Source organism: Musca domestica, unplaced genomic scaffold, assembly GCF_030504385.1.
Source record: "Musca domestica strain aabys unplaced genomic scaffold, Musca_domestica.polishedcontigs.V.1.1 4, whole genome shotgun sequence".
NCBI classification, from domain to species: Eukaryota; Metazoa; Arthropoda; class Insecta; order Diptera; family Muscidae; genus Musca; species Musca domestica.
Window position 1 is genome coordinate 28,256,616 of NW_026712328.1, and position 19,274 is coordinate 28,275,889.

The 19,274-nt window shown below is 33.5% G+C and overlaps 1 protein-coding gene across 1 annotated transcript in view; it reads left to right on the forward strand.

Annotated features, from left to right (window-relative positions):
• The first annotated feature begins 3,443 nt into the window (after positions 1-3,443).
• The window catches only part of LOC101887234 (titin homolog), a 155,129-nt gene continuing 139,298 nt past the window's right edge, over positions 3,444-19,274 (forward strand). Inside the window, exon 1 of the mRNA XM_059126708.1 lies at positions 3,444-3,983. The gene's annotated coding sequence lies outside the window, so the exon portion shown is untranslated. The remainder of the gene's footprint in view (positions 3,984-19,274) is intronic.

Sequence of the window (19,274 nt, forward strand, 5' to 3'; positions counted from 1 at the left end):
GGTTCAGTCTTGATGGGTAGGCGCGTGATAAGGCTGGGTTTTGGGAAATTCGTACTAAAATGAATACTTTGAATGTGCTAGAATTATAGTATGAGAATCTAGAATATATTATGAGAATCTAGGTAGGTGGAAAGTAAGTTTGATATATGAAGGTGGTTCTGAAAATGTGTAGATAGTGTGCGAACTGTACCAGATGGTACTGAATTTGGAACAGTTTGGTTTAGGCTGAACGGATGAAACTGAAATATTGAAAATTTTGAATTGGTGATATATTTGTGATAAAAATGTGGTTTTGGAAATGTGTACCACAAGTGCACAAAAGTACTAAATAGTACCTCATTTGATACAATTTATTTAATAGAGATAAAACTCTGTAATTGTATATACATGCCACTGTTGGTGTCTGTCGTTAAGATATGTAAATGGATAGTGTGTAAATTATACAAATTGTACCTAATAGTCCTATAGTTGATATTGAGTGAAGGAATGGAGCTGAAATCTTTAAATTTAATATGGATGTCACCATTGGTGTATGTGATTAAGATTTGGGGGTGGTTTTGGAAATCTGTACTATAATTGTACGTAAGGTATTAAATGGTACTAAATTTCGCATTGGGTAAAGGGATAGGGCTGAAATCCTGAAATTTGAAATTGGGATTACTGTTGGTGTCTGAGGTTGAAATTTGGCGGTGGTTTGAAAATGTGTCCTTTGAAAATGTGTCCTATATTTTATTGTGCAACGGTTTAACTCCTCGGTAAACTTCAAAATAGAGGATTTTATAGGTATTTTAGTGTAAAAGGTAAACATTTTCCTAATATTCTTTCCTAGAAAATTGAATTACGAGCGTTATGGTTATTCAAATTGTTGACCCTTTCTGAGGAGGTACCAGAAGGAGTAGAGCGATTTATTCCATATTCACAGCAAGTCATGTGTCTCTAGAAATATTGGAATGTGTGTGAGAAAGAATGAGATACTTATACTTATACTGTGAGGGAGGTACCAGAAAGGGTGGGTCGATGTATTCCATCTTTATACAATATCTAATATTAATAGAAACATTGCGATGTGCCGAATTTGAAAGCAATCCGATGCTTATTTCGCTTTTTATGAGCTTCGTGGTTATTCAAAATTTTGACCCATTTGTGGAGGAGATACCAGAAGGAGTGGTCCTATATATTCCATCTTCACACCTGATATTCCTTAAGTAAAAACAAGTAACAAAGCTCTAAGTTCAGCCTGGCCGATCTTTAAATACCCTCCACCATTTGGAACGATTTTGACAATTTTCAAAATAATTAAATAAAAATCGGTTAAAATTCTGTTAAAATCTTAAAAATACTGAATGTAGCCGTTATATTAGGGTCTATACGACGACGTGGACCTGTATAAGTAACTATTGTTGTAAGCCATTACAATACTCAAATGCGAAACTTGAATGAAAAAATTCGGTAAATAATGCCGCTAAAATCATTAAAATACCGAATATCGAGAGGTACCGTTATATGTTACGTTACGTTATATCAATACCAAAAGTTCTGCAGACATAACATATATTTGAGTAAAATTTTATCAATCTACTTCAATTCGTTCGGAAGCTAGAGTGATTTCCACAGTAACAACACATACGGACATCGCTAAACTGCTGATCAAGAATATATATACTTTGTGGGGTCTAAAATGTGTATTTCGAGGGGTTACAAACGGAATGACAAACTTAATATATGGAGGGTATATTAAGTTGAGGATTTTATAATGGGATGTGTAAAATTTCAAGAGAATTGAACTCTAAATTCGCATTTTATGATCATATAGTTATTCAAAATGTTGACCCCTTGTGGGGAGGTACCAAAAGCGGTGGTTCGATTATCACATATATCGATATCAATATTGTATTAGTAGAAATATTGGAGTGTGCCAACTTTTAAAGGAGTCGGTTGCTTAATTCGCGTTTTATGAACTTCATACTTATTTCAAATGCTTGCCCGTTGTGTGGGAAGGTTTTGCGGTGATATATCCCATCTTCACATTATATGTGAAATTTGAAGAGAATCGGAAGCTTATTTCGTAATCGTATGATCAATTGGCGTTTTATGAGCTTCATGTGTATCCAAAATTTTGGAGGTACCAGGTGGCCTGTTATATCCGTTCTTCATAACTGTTCCTGTAGTGGCCTGTTCTATCCGTTCTTCATACCAGTTCAAAGAGACCTAGGGTCTAAAACCGTTAATTCGATGAGGCACATTTTGGCCTTATCAAATGAGATATACCCTCTGTACGCTTATGACTGAGGGTATAATATATAGGTACTTCAATAGATATACAATTATTTCTGAATGCGATCATGTAAAGGAATAAAGTGTTTAGAACTCAAAATATAAGTAACACATCGCTCATGTTTATTGTTCTCCAAGATTTTCGAATGTTGTCTTGAACGATTTTAATAGGATTCAAATACGATCTCTTTACATTATACTTTACAAGGTCCCTCCAATTTCACTCCCTTTTATTTTTCACTTACTTTTAAATTAAATAATTTGTATTTTTACATTAAATTATTTCTTTTAATGTTAAAAACGATACCACAGTACCAAACCACACAAACAACATAATAATGATGTTGTATCCAATGAGTTTGAATCGAACATGTATCAAGTGTTTGAATAATGTTTGTGTGGCAATTGCGTTGGCTCCAAGCGAACATATCGACGACGAAACGTAGCAACCAACTGAGAGTAGCAATTGCAGCATTTCATCTGCAAGAGAGCCAACAAACATCATTTGTTAGAGGAATACAACTTAATAACGAACTTGCGAACGAACATACGGATGGGTGGATGATGCTATGCTTATAATGACGTTATGTGGTGGTGTAAATGATGATAATAATGATGGTCATTATTGGCAAAAAAAGATATTTTGTGTGACGATACACTCTCTGAAAAGGTTGTTGGTTGGTTGTGTGTTGCGGAGCAAGCCCGTGTAACATTTGTTTGGTTTGGTTTGTTTTGTTGTATGTTTGTCCCTCACAGCATTGATGTTGAAACAGCCAGCAGTGGTTGGCTGATTCCTTCTATGTATAGTTCTTGTACTGGCTGACTGGCTGTTTGAACAACAACCATAGCAGCCCATGCAAACGCTTGGCCATTGGCTCTCTGTTAACGCCTCAGCTACGTCTACGTTAACTTTATTTTTTGTTTGGGAATTTCTTCTTTTTCTTTGACGAGGCAAGTCGCAAGTGTCGTCGTCGCCGCTGCCGTCGTCGTGGTGGCTTAACTATCCATCCATCCGGCCGGCAGCATTCTGTTAACACCATTCATCCATACAACTGCTGGATAGCTGGCTGGCTGGCTTCTCGTTGGGAATTACTTTGATACGGCTGCTGTTGCTGCTGCTGCTGTTAAAAAGCACTGCTGCTGCGGCTACTGCCTTTTCTCTAAACGAGAAAAAAATCGCCGCTTAACGTAGGCTATATAAATAAGCGTTGAGAAGTTATGACTCCGAGTCTCTTTGAATTTAATGAAGCGGTTGTATCTCCTCTGGTGCCACACACCAAATCGAGATCTATAGTTTTTTTTTTATATAAAAAAAATATTTTTTACCAATAATCAAACAAAAAAAAAAATCAAGCAAAAAATATTGAGAAAAATTTTCAAATTTTTTGATTTGTGAACAACTAACAATATTTAATTAAAAAAACCCAAATACGAAAAATTTTAAAAAATAACTGAAAATTTGAATTTGAAAAAAAAAACGAAAAGAATAATTCTTACAAAATAAGTACTACTAACAAAACGACAACGAAAGGTTAAAAAGAATTAAGTGCGAAATTCTAATAAGAATTTGTTGACCAGCCAACAAAGAAACAACCGAAAGAGGATAACAAAAGGATTACTGTGCCAAAATATAAATTGTGCGAAATTTAATTAAATATTGTGTGCCGAACGAAATTGGATTTTTTCAAAAATTTGTTCCAGTGTAAAAGGTGAGTGCGTGTGCAAAATCAAAAAAGGATATAAAAAATATATGTTGCGGAACAATCATGAAAATATGAAAAAATATCCAAGAATCGAAAAAAAAAATATTCACAGTGAGCATCGAATTGTGCAAACTTCTTTTGAAAGCTTGGGAGAGATCACAAAAACAAATTCAAATGTGAACAATTTCAAATCTGGATTTTTAAAACCAAACATTATTGTAAACTTTCTGAAGTGTTAAAAAGTGAAAAATTATTAAGTTAAAATTACATTAAAAGGATATTTGAAATAAATTGAAATAAATGTGGATAAAAAAAATTATTGGGACAAAAATTAAAAAAAAAAAAATTATAAAAAAATGTCTTCAATTTGTTCTCGTTGAACAGTGGCCAACAAAAAATTAGAATTTTTATGAAATAAAAAGTAAAGAGAATGGACATTTTTTAACGGATTTTCTAAAAGATATAAACTTATAAAGAAAGTAAGAATTATATATGAATCTCAATTGATTTTTCGGAAATCTAAAAAATTGAAATACAAGGACCTAATTTTCGAACAAATTTCATATTTTTTTTTATAAAAAAATGAAAATTAGTGATTGGCTTTCTGATTTATAGTTACTGGAACTGTTGTATTTGCAGACCGAAGGGAAAAGTTATACCATTTCTGGATAAACCCAGTCTCATAACTTCATGTAATGAGGCAAGATTTTGGAGTAATATATTTTCCAAAATTTTGGTCGTAAATTTCGCCGTAGTTTTTTGTTTTGCAAAATTGTCAGGCTTAATCCCATTAGTGTTGTTTTTCTAAAATAACTTTTTTTTTTGAAATTGATATGTTCCTCACTATTTATCTCCGAGTTTAGTGCAAGAAATTCTGAAAAAAAATATGACAAAATTTCAAAATATTTGCTTTTTTTAATTTAAATAAAAAAAAATTTTGAAATGTTCGGTTTAAATCCTTAGAATTTCGCTTGAGAGTCTTTAAAAAACACAAAAGGAAATCATATTCCTGAGGATTTTTTTAAATATATTACATCCTTTAAAAACAATGGTACAAATATTCACCTGACAGCCCTTCAAGTAAGGCTTTCGAAAATTGTCTATGCTGCTAAGGACTATTAGTCCTTCAGAAAATTTTAAATAATATTCCGAATTAAAGATGAAAGTCCTGTGAGTCCCTTTGAATTCTGATAGTCAAAAAGTTTTTTTCATTTCCAAAAATCGAATTTAACTCGAAAAGTCCTTGAAAATAAGTGTTTCTAGAAGATTAGTCTTCACAAATTCAAGATCACACTGAGATTTTCCGAAAATCTTACGAGAAAGTCCACTCTAAAAATCCTTGAAGATCCTTCAAATTATTCCTCACATTATGTACGATTTTCGATTTAATAAAGCTATACAGAATTATTCCAAAACCCTGCTATAATATCTTGACAAATTTTAAATGTAAGATTGAAGATTTGAATGTCCTTGGAAGGAATTCGAAATTAAGAAAAAAATTTAAAAAATCCTTCGAAAACATTCAACTAAAAGTCTTAGATTTTCAAAAAGGTGGCGCTTCAAAAAATGATCCAATAATTTCTATAAAGAGGGAAAATTCTATAAAAATCGAAATTTTATATTATAGTCCTTAAAAAGGATCCTTCCAGAATATTCTTTAATATTCGATTTTCTAGAGCATTCCCTGAGAGTAATTGTATGAAAATCCAAAGTTATAAACCACCATAAAGAATTTTATAGTCCACTAAAAAGTTCACTCGAATTTCCCGCAAAAAAAATTAAAAAACAAACTGGAGGTCCTTTCAAAAATTAATTCCTAATTCCCAACAAATTTCTATTTAATAGAGCTTGAATAATTATTTAAAAAAATCTACTGTTATGCTTTTGGAAAAAAATACTATAAAAATTAGACTACTGGAATTATCCTAATTTTTTGTAGGAAAAATCCATATTCCCGCAAAAAAAATAATAAACAAACTAAAGATTCTTTCAAAAAATAATTCCTAATAAACCAACAAATTTCTATTTAATAGAGCTTAAAAATTATTTTAAAAAATCTACTGTTATGCTTCTGGAAAAAATACTATAAAAATTAGACTACTGGAATTATTCTTATTTTTTGTAGGAAAAATCCAGATTTTAGCTCCTTCAAAAACTTCCTAAAAATCCAAGATTATTTTATTTTTCATTCATATGAACATTTTTTAATTGGATTTTTAGGAAGTTTTTGAATGATTTAAAATTTTTTCCTTAAAAAAACGAGTGGCTTAGAAATGACATCAGTCTGAAGTTGGTTGCAGTTTTTTCATCTCACCCTCTAAATATAACCAATATAATTTTATAATTTTGTATATTGTTCTGAAAATCCCCAACTAAGTCCTCGATAATCCTTCGAAAATTCCCACAACAAATTTTCACCCATTAAACATTTACTCCAGAATCGAGTTGCGTTTAATGCAACAACTCACTTTGGCTAAAGTTTCGAACAGTTTAATTCTGTTGCTGTTGCCTACCCCCTCTCCCTGCACTCCGGCCAGCAGCTCACATTGAAAATAACTCGACAACAATTCATTCATAAATAAAACACAGCACTTCAGTATAAAATGCCGGTAAAGAGACGATGAAACAAAAAATGAATAACCACAGCAGTCAGTCAGTGCGCTTAAACGTTTCACATAAACTTTATACCTCCCGCACACACATACAAACACAGACACACATTTATGCATGGGAAATCATGGCATCAGGATTTTTGCCTGCAACGGAAAACAAAAACACCAACAACTCCGTCTGAAAGTTATAGGAAAGTCGGTTTAAATCGTTATGCGTGTATGTGTGTGTGTGGGTCCAAGCTAGACCATGACAATGGCGGCAGCCAGTGTTGGCTGATTGTTTTTTGTAAATCAAATGCTAGGCAAAATAGTTGGATGCTGATGGATGGTTGGCTGCTGCTTAAATAGGGGTGTTGGGTGGGTGTTTGCTTGGCCCTTCCTAGCCATTCATAAAAAAATAGTTAACGTAAATTTTATTCTGGCAAAGAAAAAATTAAAACTTTTTTGTTGTTTATTTTTTTTTTTATTTAAATGTGAAATTTTAAGTCAAATTCATATGAAAATTAGCTTAGTTTCTGACAGGTGAGACTGGTGTATTTTTTCGAAAGAAATATATGTTTGCATGCAAATTAGTTTGATTAAAGGAAACTAAAGTTGGGAACAATGGCCAAGAACGTGAAGTTCTCTTGATGGTTGTTTTCAGGGTATGTTTGTACTCTTTGCGAAATGTTGTTCTCAGAACCAATTTTTAGCCTAAGCTCAATTCGTTGTTTTTCTAATACCGAATTTTCTTCCGCTTAGAGATCAACATGTGTAGATATATGTGTAGTATACAGATGTAGACTTGAGAGTGGCAAACTAGTAGCATATCCTTTCTCTAGAACCAAAAACCACAAAATAGGGGCATATATGTACTTCCTCTAGGACCAAAGAAATTTGTATTGTAAAAAAATGGTAGAGTTTAGGCAAAAAACAAACTTGGGACTCAGGACAAAATTTCGGCAAAAAGTAGAGACATTGTAAACTTGTAAACACCTCTCAAGGGAAGGATACCTTCTGGTCAGTTTTCTTCAATTATATTTTCATTGAATTTTGAAAATTCGATTTTATTTGAAATTCGAATTACTTAATTTGTAATTCCGAAAAGGCCATTTGTAATTCGTATTACTCCATTTAAAATTGAAAAATAAAAAATCCGATTTTACATTTCAAAATCGTTCGATACCTACTCAGGATCTACTCAGGTTGTCTTCAAAAAAAAAAAGGTAAAAACCGGCGGTTAAATCTTGGGTCGTTCTTTTAAAAAAGTATCGAAAAAATCCCTCTATTATGGCTTGGATTGTTCTTCACATATTTTTAAGGAAACCCCGAAAATGGAACTCAAGAAAAAAATTCCGGCAAAGAGTAGAAACATTGAAAACTTGGAAACTTGTAAACACCACCAGGGAAGGATACCTTCTAGTCCGTATTCTTCAACTATATTTTCCTGAAATTATTAAAATTCGATTTTATTTGAAATTCCAATTACTTCATTTGTAATTCCGATAAGGCCATTTGTAATTCGTATTACTCCATTTAAAATTGCAAAATAAAAAATCAATGATCCGATTATTACATTCCAAAATCGTGTGATGGCTTTATTATATACTAGGGTTGTCTTAAAAAAAGTCGTTCTTTAAAAAAGTATCGGGAAAAAACCTTTTATGGGTTGGATTGATCTTCACATATGTTTAAAGAATCCATGAAAATGGCTCTTACAGTCCTACAACCAAAGACCACAAAATAGAGGCATATCCTCGCCCAAGGACCACCAACTATATTTTCAAAAATTTTTGAAATTCGATTTTATTTGAAATTCGAATTACTTAATTTGTAATAATAATAATCCGAATATGCCATTTGTAATTCGTATTACTCTATTTAAAATAAGAAAAAAAAGCTATGACCCGACTTTTTAACTTCAAAATCGTGTGGTGGCTTCATTATCTGCTCTGATTGTCTTCAACAAAAAGGTAAAAAACGGCGATTTAATCTTAGGTCGTTCTTGAAAAAAGTATCGAAAAACCCACTATTATGGCTTGGATTGTCCTTCTCATATTTTTAAAGAATCCCTGAAAATGGCTCTTACAGTCTTACAAAAAATCTTTAGAAGTTCACGATTATTGCCCTTTTTGTGCCCGAATTCAACCTCCCAATTTTCTTGATGAGGATTTTTTTAAGAAGGTATCGTAACATTATTTCCTAAATAAGATAAATAATTTTAATTGTTAACTATTAACTGCTTCCTTGGCCTATCACACCAATCTTCTTCTAAAAATGTTGCTATAAAAACCCAGCCACCACCCTTCGCTCTCAGCCTCAAATGATTCATGAAATTGTATCGGTTGTTTGATTGAATTATTTCTTAATTATCCCAATCAATAATTGTGTTACACATTATCATGCCATCCATCAGCCAGGCAGGCAGGCAGTCAGTCAGTCAGTTATTCAATGAGTCAGTCAGGTGTCAGGCAAGTCGGCCAATGGTATTTGATATTTTATTGATTTTTTTTTTTTTTTTGGCTCTTTGCAAACAAAACCAATGTCAAAAGAGAAAAAACAACAACTAAACTGTAACCACCGTTACCATGAAAATTTGGTCAAGGTTTTGAATTTGAGCCAAACTCAATAAACTAAACTGATATAAATTTGAGGTGGAAAACATATCAAAATATTACAGCTAAAATTATAAAACTTGAAAATCTGGTCACTCAGATTTTAGAAACTATTCTCTAGTATCCAAACATTTTAATAATCAGTTCTAGATTTGTTTTTTTTTTTTTGCATTTTGAGCTCCTATCAAAAATAGTTTCCAACAGAGAAAATGGTCTATCTCACATTACACCTAGCTGGTTCCGGAACCAGAAATCTAAACCAGCTACCGGCCGCAAATAAATTAGAATTAACATCATCACCAGTGGAGACGACAACGACAAGCAAGCCAAAATCTCTAATGGCTATTTTTCATCTTTTGACCATAATCAGCAGTGCCTCACCACAAACCAATCACAAACACTCACACACACACACACACACTCTCCTCTGATGTTCTCAATTACATTTCTAATGTGAACGAAATGATGAGGAGTTTTGTTGTTGCCACTGAAAGCTGGAAATAAAAGAGAAACTTCCTAGGAAAAAGATGATGCTGTTGTGGCCACTAGAAAACTGGTGATGTTTGGAGGTTCTTCTGCTTCAACATCTTCTCCATCTTCTGTAGCAGAAAAAAGTGGTTTAGAAAATTTCCTCATTTGTAATAAATACTTGTAATTCATATAGCATCGCGACCACCACCACTACCACCACTTGCATGAATTTCCCCCCTTTTTCACTAGTTGGCAGGAAGAACAAAAAAAGAAAACCTTTTTGGAAAATTTCTATATGTTTTGGGGGGATACATTTTTTTGGTTTTTTGTGGAAATCATTTTTTTTCCAGCTTGACCACCACCAGACATTCACAGCAACTTTTACGAATGTGTCTGACGGTCATAAAGTTCAACCAAATGGAAATTAATTTTTTGTGCTGTTCAAAAGTGGAATTTCAATGATAAATGTTTTCATATTAAAATGTATTTATTTTATTTGCCATTAATATTTAATAAACACAATTCAGTGGTTAAAAATTATTGAGGTGGAAAATGTTGGATTTTTATTCGGAGAATATTTCGAAAAAAAAATAATGAGACGGGGACGAGAAAAAGTATTCCTTTCGTTGTATGCGCCAACATATGATAAATGGAATTTAAGAAATTTAATACATAAAATATCCTTTGAAAATTAGTTATTTGGATAGGTCTTTGATTTGGGCAACTTGTGGGTAGGTACCAGAAGGTGAAGACCGATATATCCCATCTTCCCACCAGATCTTGTGTTGATAAAAATTTTGGGATTGAACACAATCGAATTCTTATTTCATATTTTATACGAGTAATAATTATTAAAAATTTTAACCCTTTATGAGGGGGTTACTAGAAGGAATGAACCGATATACCCCTTCTCCACACCAGATCTTATGTTGGTAGAAATATTGGGATGTGCTGAATTTTAAAGGAATCGATTGCGCATTTTGCGAGTTTCATGATAATTCAAAATGTTCCCGTTGTGGGGAAGGTAACAGAAGTAGTGGTCTGTTCTATCCATTCTTCATAGCAGATCTTTTTTGGTAAAAAATATTGGAATTTGTGAAATTTGAAGACAATCGCACTTTATGAAAATGTTGACCCATAGTGGGGTAGGTTATTGACGGAGTCGGCCGATATTGTCCATTTTAACGCCTCCTAACACCGTGAAAAATATTATGATTTGCAAAGTTTGAAGCTTTCTTTTTCTATGAGGTAAACTATTTTCTATGGAAATTCTGATATTTTGTGGGGGAGCTACCAGAAGGAGTGGATCGATATTGCCCATCTCCGATCTCCATATAAGTTTTACAATAATATTACGATGTACCATATTTAAATCAAATCAGATACTCCCTTCGAGAGTTATCACGAACGGACGGACGGACACACCTTGATCGTCTCCAATTGTCCTGAAACGGATTTGGTCCAAAGATAGCTGGGTCTAAAATCGTTATTTCGATGAGACACGTTTGGCCGTATCACTCGATACTCCATTCGAGTGTTATCGTGCTCACCAGGCAGCCGGACGGAAGAAAGGACACCCTTAGATTGACTCCAAATGTCCTGAAACGAATTTGAACCAAAGAAATCTAGGGTCAAAAAAGTTATTTCGTTGAGACACATTTGGCCCTATCACTCGATACTGCCTTCGAGTGTTATCGTGCTCACCAGCCAGCCGGACGGACCTTCAGAAAATCTGCAAAATGTAGAAAATTATGACTGTGATAGTTCTTCAAAAATTAAAAGAACGCGATTAAATCTTGGGGAGTTCTCAAAAATTTCTTAAAAAACCAACGATCATGGCTTGGATTGTTTCTCAAATAGTTTTAAGGAATCCATGAAAATGACTCAAAAACCCCTTAGAAGTCCTTCACGATTATCGAATTTTTGGTTCTCCAAAATAATGATTAAAGATCCACGATCATAACTCCTATAGACCCTATTGAAATGGAGGCCATTTGGCAACTCAGAAATGGAGGCCATTTGACAAAAGGTTTAAGGAATCCATGAAAATGGCTCTTACAGCCCTTCAAAAAAATCTTTAGAAGTCCTCCACGATTTGACAAAAGGTTTAAGGAATCCATGAAAATGGCTCTTATAGTCCTTAAAAAAATCTTTAAAAGTCCTCCACGATTATCGATTTTTTTGATTCTCCAAAATATTCTTTAAAAATCCACAATTATAACTCTTAGGGACCCTTATGAAATGGAGGCCTACTGAAACTACTGTTAAAAGACCATAATATTTTCCACCGGAGTTTTCTGTTCTGTTTTTTTTTTTTTTTTTTTTTTTTTTTTTTTTTTTTTTGATTCTCTTGACATTCACCTAAACCTAAAATCCATTAACCGCTTAATATACCCAATGATTAATGTTCAACAAAAGGTTCTTATTTAAATAAGTCAACGGAATTCTAGATTTGGCGACGACCACTTGGAAGGGATGACATCACTTGTGGTCATCATCAAAAAAAATGTCGTTGTTTACAAAAAAACAACCTGAATTCAATTAAGAAAATTACCAATAATATTGACTGACTAACTAATTCACCAACAAAACAACACAGAGAATGGAACTTGCTCCAAAGGCCAGCGACGAAGAAGAAATATTACAAAATTTACATAACCCAATGGGAGAGAAATCGGGGATTTTGGGGAAAGAAATATATATATTTTTTTATTTTCATATAAATTGGCTACCCGAAAATTCTAAGTTCTACTGTGCCATTTCTTTTAGTTTTTACGAGCGTTATTTTCTTTCTCCCTCTCTCTCTCCCTTTTTTATTCTTGATGAAATTACAATATTTTATGCTAATGGAGTTTTTTTTTTTTTTGAAAGGGACAGAAGAAATGTAGACGAAAAACATATCTCTAGAATTTTAAATGTTTTTTCTTCGTTTTATGATTTGACTAATTATGAAAACAATAAATCTATTATGAATTTTGACTCATAATTGTGTCTAAAGTTAAAGAAACAGAAATAAGTCACAAATATGCTCTGGGGGGGTCAATGGTCGTCCAGAAGAAGAACTAGCAAGAGAACAGATGAAATGAAGATACAGCCACAACATTTGGCAGTTCCCAAGAAAACTTAGTTCAAATTATGACTTTATAACAGTTTGTCTGATTTGAAGAAAATTTAGTTTCAGTTGTGACTTTAAACTGGCAAGATTAAAAATTCTGCCTTACAATTTCAAATTGAAATCTTTCCTTAGAAGTTTCCTTTTTTCCTTGCCAAAAAAAAAAAAACTGCTTGGCAGTTTCCCTTTTTAACTTTTGCTTTTCTCCATCATCTCGTATTGTCCTGTTTGAATTTCTGTCTTGACTTTAAAAATTATTTTCTCTGGCCATCCAACAACAAATCCATGTTGCCTGTCGTTTACACATTATTCCTTTGCCAGACATTGACTAGACAACAATCCAACAACTTTCACAAAAGACGAAGATGAAATTTAACAACAAATCGTAGAACTACACCCAGCGAGACGAGAACTGACAGCCTCCCCTCTTTTTCTTTTTTTGGGTGGGACGGGGAGTATACGTCAGGAATTATACGTCGACATAACAAAAACAACCGACAACAGCCACATCCTTCAAATACTATCTGGAGTCTGACCTTCTGTATTTTATGTGTTTGGTTGTTGTAGTTGTTATTGTTGTTATCTTCTAGTGTATTCATCCATTGTGTAGTCAAGTTTTCGAGGATATTCGACGTCGCAGAATTTTACGCACTTGAAACGTGTAATTTATTGGCAAAAAGGAGAGAAAAACACACACTGCAAACCACTGATGGTGTAACACCCTATGGCGGTTTTTTCAAAGGCGAGATTCTTAGAAATCTTTTATAAAAAATTATTTTTTTTTGGTAAAAATTTGAATTTTTCTTCAACAAAAAATGGATTCAACTTTAAAGTTGGGAAATATTTTATTACTTTTTTAAATTTTCCTCTTAAATCGAATTTCATTAAACAATATTGTTTAATATTATGGCCAAGACCCCTACAGTAAATAAAATCATGGGGTATCTTAATATATACAGGGTGATATATAAATACTGCAACAAGGTTAAACGCCATAATTTTTACATTTTTTTTTTTAATTTTATTGAATGAAAGCGAAAAATGTCGGAAATAGCATCAAATTTTAGAATATGTTTAGATTTGTTCGAATCGGTCAACTTTGGCACGAATTATGGCCTTCAAACGGCCAATGAAGCCGTCACACGCTACCCGAATGTTGCTCTGCGGTATTTTGGCTCATTCCCCCGGCGAAGCGCTAGCTTGCTTTCCAAAATACTCCGGACACAATAGTCCAACGTATTGGTATCCGGAATTTTTGTGCGGCCATTGTGCGCTGAAAATAAAGCGAGGAACCTAATTTTGTAACCATTCTTTGGTGGCGCGTGCTGAGTGCGATGATGCTGAGTCCTGTTGGAATGTCCAAGGTCTGCGGCCAAAATGTTTGCGTGCCCAAGGCTTTAATACACCCTCCAGAACATTTTCGCGATAATATTCGGCATTTATTCTGATGCCACGGTCGATGAATACGAGTGGAGAGCGATCATCGGCTGTTATGGCGGCCCACACCATCACCATGGTCGGCGCTTGAGTACTGGTGGCCAACCGAGGGTGCACATTTTCAGCTGACCTCTTTGGCAAGTAAACACGATCATTTTGTTTGTTTACGAACTGCTGGACAACGAATGTTTTCTCATCGGAGAAAACCAAATTCGGCCAGTTCACCACTTTCGGCCAAGCGAAACAATTCTTTAGCTCTTTTGAGTCTATTTTCTTTCCGCAGCGGTGTAAGTTTTTGCACTTTTTGGAATTTCAATGGCTTTAGCTTGAGCTCATTTTTCAATATTTGCCGAATGGAATTTTGCGATATGTTCAGCTCACGAGCCATTTTTCGGCCACTGCGATGCGGGTTTCGATCAAGTCGCTTATTTACTTTTCGAACCATTTTTGCTGATGTTGCTGTTTTCTTTCGTCCCGTCGTCAAGAGGGCTACGCTACCTGTATCACGGTAACGAGCGATGGTACGAGTCACATAAGTTTTCTTCACATTTAAATGCTGGAGTGCTCTAACGATAGCCACTTGTGGTTTTCCAGCCAAATATAAAGAAATCGCACTATCACCCTTGAATTCCATCACGAATATTTTTTTTTTCTGGAAAATTCTCACCAAAATGCTTTTGTACCCCTGTAAAGAATATAATGAGCTGTAACTGGAGTAATTCTAACAACTATCGGACGAGTGCATTAGGAATGACAGCAGTCTCACCCTGTATATACCTAAAATCCACGGACTCCGAGGAATCTTAATCTGAAAATGTCCAAAAGAGTAGAAGAGGGGGAATAGAGGGGATTAAGATTACTTTGCAATGTAAGTTTTCAGGATGCCAATACACGTGTTTTCTTTTTTGACTTTAGTTCCTGAATCAGCTAGATTTTCCCCGTAATTATTTTTTCTGTTCCACAGTATTATGATTCCGGTAATCACTTAAAAATGCCTACATAAAACCATGTTAAAGACTATAAAAATCCACCAAAGTGTATTTTAAAATTCCCCTCATTGCTACTTTTTAAGACGTCAAAATATTCCCTCCCCCCATGGAATTTGAACATAGAACCCCCAATTTTTAAGTCTGCACTGTCGAATATCATAAATATCTTATCTCTTCACTAGTTTTCTATTCCCTGCTCAAAAATTCAGCGAAAGTAAACAGTTGAACAGTTGCCAAAAAGAATCCCATCAAATACAGCGGAAACAGACAAATGAATAAAAAAAGCAGCCAGCATACAAAAATTTTTTAAATAGTCTGCAATTTTATTGTTGTTTTCCACTGCCCCGTCTAAAGTGTTTTTTGCCAAAAAAAATCCGAATCCTTTTCATCCCTTAGACAAAAATTTAAAGTCATTGCCTGTATCCCCAATTTGTTTTTTTTTTTTTTTTTTTTTTTTGGTTTTTTGTTGCTGCTCAATTCCAAACAATAATGGTCAGCCACATCTGTTTGAATGTTGCCGCATTATTTTTTTGGTTTTTATTTCTCCACTTGAAACTTATATTTCAATATAAATGGCAACATATTTCATGTTTACATAAGGTATCCTGTTACCTTTTATTATTTAGATATTTTATTGTCCAAAATATAAAAAATATAAATTAAAAAAAAAACACACACACACACACAACCGCACATATTTTTTAGGAAAACTAGAGAAAATACGAATAATAAAATGGAAGTAGAAAATATCAATATGTGTACGTATATATAAATTTTTTTGTTTGTGGTCTAGTGAAAAATATGAATATATGAGTTGGAAACTAGAACGATACAGGGTGGCCTGAAAATGTAATAATATTTTAGGATTGTTACATTGTTGTTAAAGTTACACCGCCCAATCAAATTTCTGAATTTCAGCTCTATTCCTTCATCCATTACCAAATTTAGTACTTTTTCGTACAATTATGGAACGCATTCCCAACAAATGGCAAATCTTAAACACAGATACCATCAGTAATCTAAAAATTAAATTCCAGACTTGTATCTTTATCCCTTCACCCAATACCAAATTTATTACCATTCAGTACTTTTCGTACATGAAAATAGTACAAATTTCCAAAACTACCTTCATATCTTAACCACAGACACCAACAGTGATATCTATATTAAATTTCAGGATTCCAGCTCTATTCCTTCACCCAATACCAAATTTGGTACCATTTAGTACTTTTCGTACAAATATAGGACATATTTCTAAGACACCACAAAATTGCAACCACAAATACCATCAGTAATCTTAATAGCAAAATTCAGAATTCTGTCTCTAACCCTGCACTCAATAGCAACATTACTACCATTCAGTACTTTTCGTACATGAAAATAGTACAAATTTCCAAAACCACCACATATCTTAACCACAGACACCATATGAAATTTCAGGATTCTAGCTATACTCCTTCACCCAATACCAAATTTGGTACCATTTAGTACTTTTCGCATTTTCAAATCAACGCCAAATCTCAAACACAGACACCATCAGTAATGTAAATATCACATTTGAGATTTTTATTTCTGTGCCTTCACCCAATACCAAATTTGGTACCATTTAGTACTTTTTGTATAATTTTAGAAGATATTTCCAAAAGCACATCCACATCTTAAAAATAGACACAGTGACATCCATATGAAATTTCAGGATTCCAGTTCTATTCCTTCACCAAATACCAAATTTAGTACCATTTTGTAATTTTCGTACAAATATGGGACATATTTCTAAGCCACCACAAAATCGCAAACAGAAATACCATCAGTAATCTTAATAGCAAATTTCAGAATTCTGTCTCTAATCCTTCACCCAATACCAAATATAGTACCATTTAGTACTTTTTGTACAATTGTAGTATATATTACCGAAACCATATGTCCCAGGTTACACATGAACCGGTCGCTGAAATATACCAAATTTCAGATTTCAATCACTGTCAACCGATACCAAATTGTACCGAATATAGTACTTTTTCGTACTATTTTGTACTTTTCGTACACATTTCCAAAACCCAAACTTTATCAAAAACCTACCACCAGCAGGGATTCCAATAAAAATTTAAAATATTTTTTAATGTTTAATTAATAAAATTAAAAATTAAATCACCCAAAACAAAACTGTTCCAAATTTTAGTACCATTCAGTACAGTTCGCATACTTAGTACACATTTACCCAAACCACCTTTATATATCAAACACATCATTCCAACGTTGTTTCTCATGACAAATTTCTCTATCCGTTCGTATAATACCAAACGGTACTATTTTGGAAGTTTAGTACCGTTTTAGGACTTTGCGTAACATTACAGTTGGAATCTCCAAATACCCTATGGTAATCTATCCTGCATTCCATCAGTGACTCTCATTCCAATTTCATTCTGTTTGTCCAATACAAATTATAAAAATTTTTACTACATTTTGGTACTTTTCGTAACGATTTAGTACGAATTTCCAAAAAAAAAAGCAGCCTTATCACATGCCTATGCACCAAAACTGACCCTCGTGCAGCCATGAAATTCTCAGCTTACAGATGAATTGCTACGAATTATACCTAAAAAATTTCAAATCACATCGAAAAAAATCTATATTTGCCACACCCTGTAAGCAATGATTTTGGACATACAAATTACTGCAACAATGTTTCAATCATATTTTATGGAATTTTATTGGTTTTATTTTTTACTTTTTATTTCGTTTTTTTTTTTTTGCTGGATTATTGATATATAATAACAACTTTGTTGTTGTTGCTTCTGTTGTTATTGTCTTGTTACATGATACCAACATCAATAAATCTCGATTTGTCATCTGCTGCAACAGCAGTCAATATTATGACACAAAAGAGAAATGCAAAACTTTCATAGAATGAAAATCAAAACTGCGGCAACAGGAAGGATTATAAAAAAAGCACAAGGTTTCATTGAAAATCAAAAAAAAAAAAGTAAAAATAACTGCTGTGTGCATATAAATCAAAATTCTCACAACAACAAAAAGCAATATCCTTCTAACACAGACGATTTAGATGGACACAAAACTAGTGGTTTTTATAGTTGGTATTTTTTTTTTCATTTTAAACTACATCTCCACCGGGGACCATTGGAAAAAAGGGAACACCACATGGTCTGGCAAAGAAAAGTAAAATGGCATCAACCGCTGATACCGCACATAAATGTAAATAAAAGGCATGGAGTTAAGGTTTGGAATTTTCATCCCGTTTTTCTTTTTCGGAGCGAAATCCAAAAGTTTTTCCCAAACTGTCTGGCCAGAGGTTATTGTTGTTGTGGCAATGGAAAATTGTTTAGACACTAAGCTTTATGACGCCCCTTTTTTCTATGTTTTTTTTTTTTTCATTGAAAGGTCGTTGCCTAACAAGCACCACCTGCTTCCCCATGAGAATGCAGCATCAATGTTTTTTTGGTCGCTCTTTTTTTTCCAAAGTATTGGCATACCATTCGGCACTGTGATGTCCTCATGGCCATTTGACTTCTTTAAACCATGCTGGTCTGTGGACTGGCTTATGTGCAATATAAAGTGTTATTGATGATGATATTTTAGTGATTTTTGTTGGTCATGGAGGAGAGTGATTGAATTTGGGGTTTCGGGTATTTTTGTTTTTTCTTCTTCTGAACGAAGTTTTTTTAGAACTTTTTGCCTAAGGATGGATAATAAAAAATGCCTCAAAAATTTTCATAGAAATGTTAAAGAGAGAAATACCCGCATTTTGGCTATAGCCGAATAGAGGACCCCAAAAAAAGCTAGGGGTTTTAAATTTTGCATGAGGATCATTAATTAGTGAGATAAGGCAGAACTTTTGGGAAGTTTTTACTTTAATGTTACGAAATGTACAAAAAAGTACAACATTGTTAATGAGCAACCGTATAAAGTTTAAACCTTGAAATTTTTATGACGGTTGGTACGAAATATGAGTCTTTGGTAATAATAAAATTTCGGGCACGAAAAAGTACTAAAATGTACAAAACAGTGCAACAAAGTTATTTAGCGATTGGGGAAAGCTAGAATGTTAAATATTGTACGAGGCT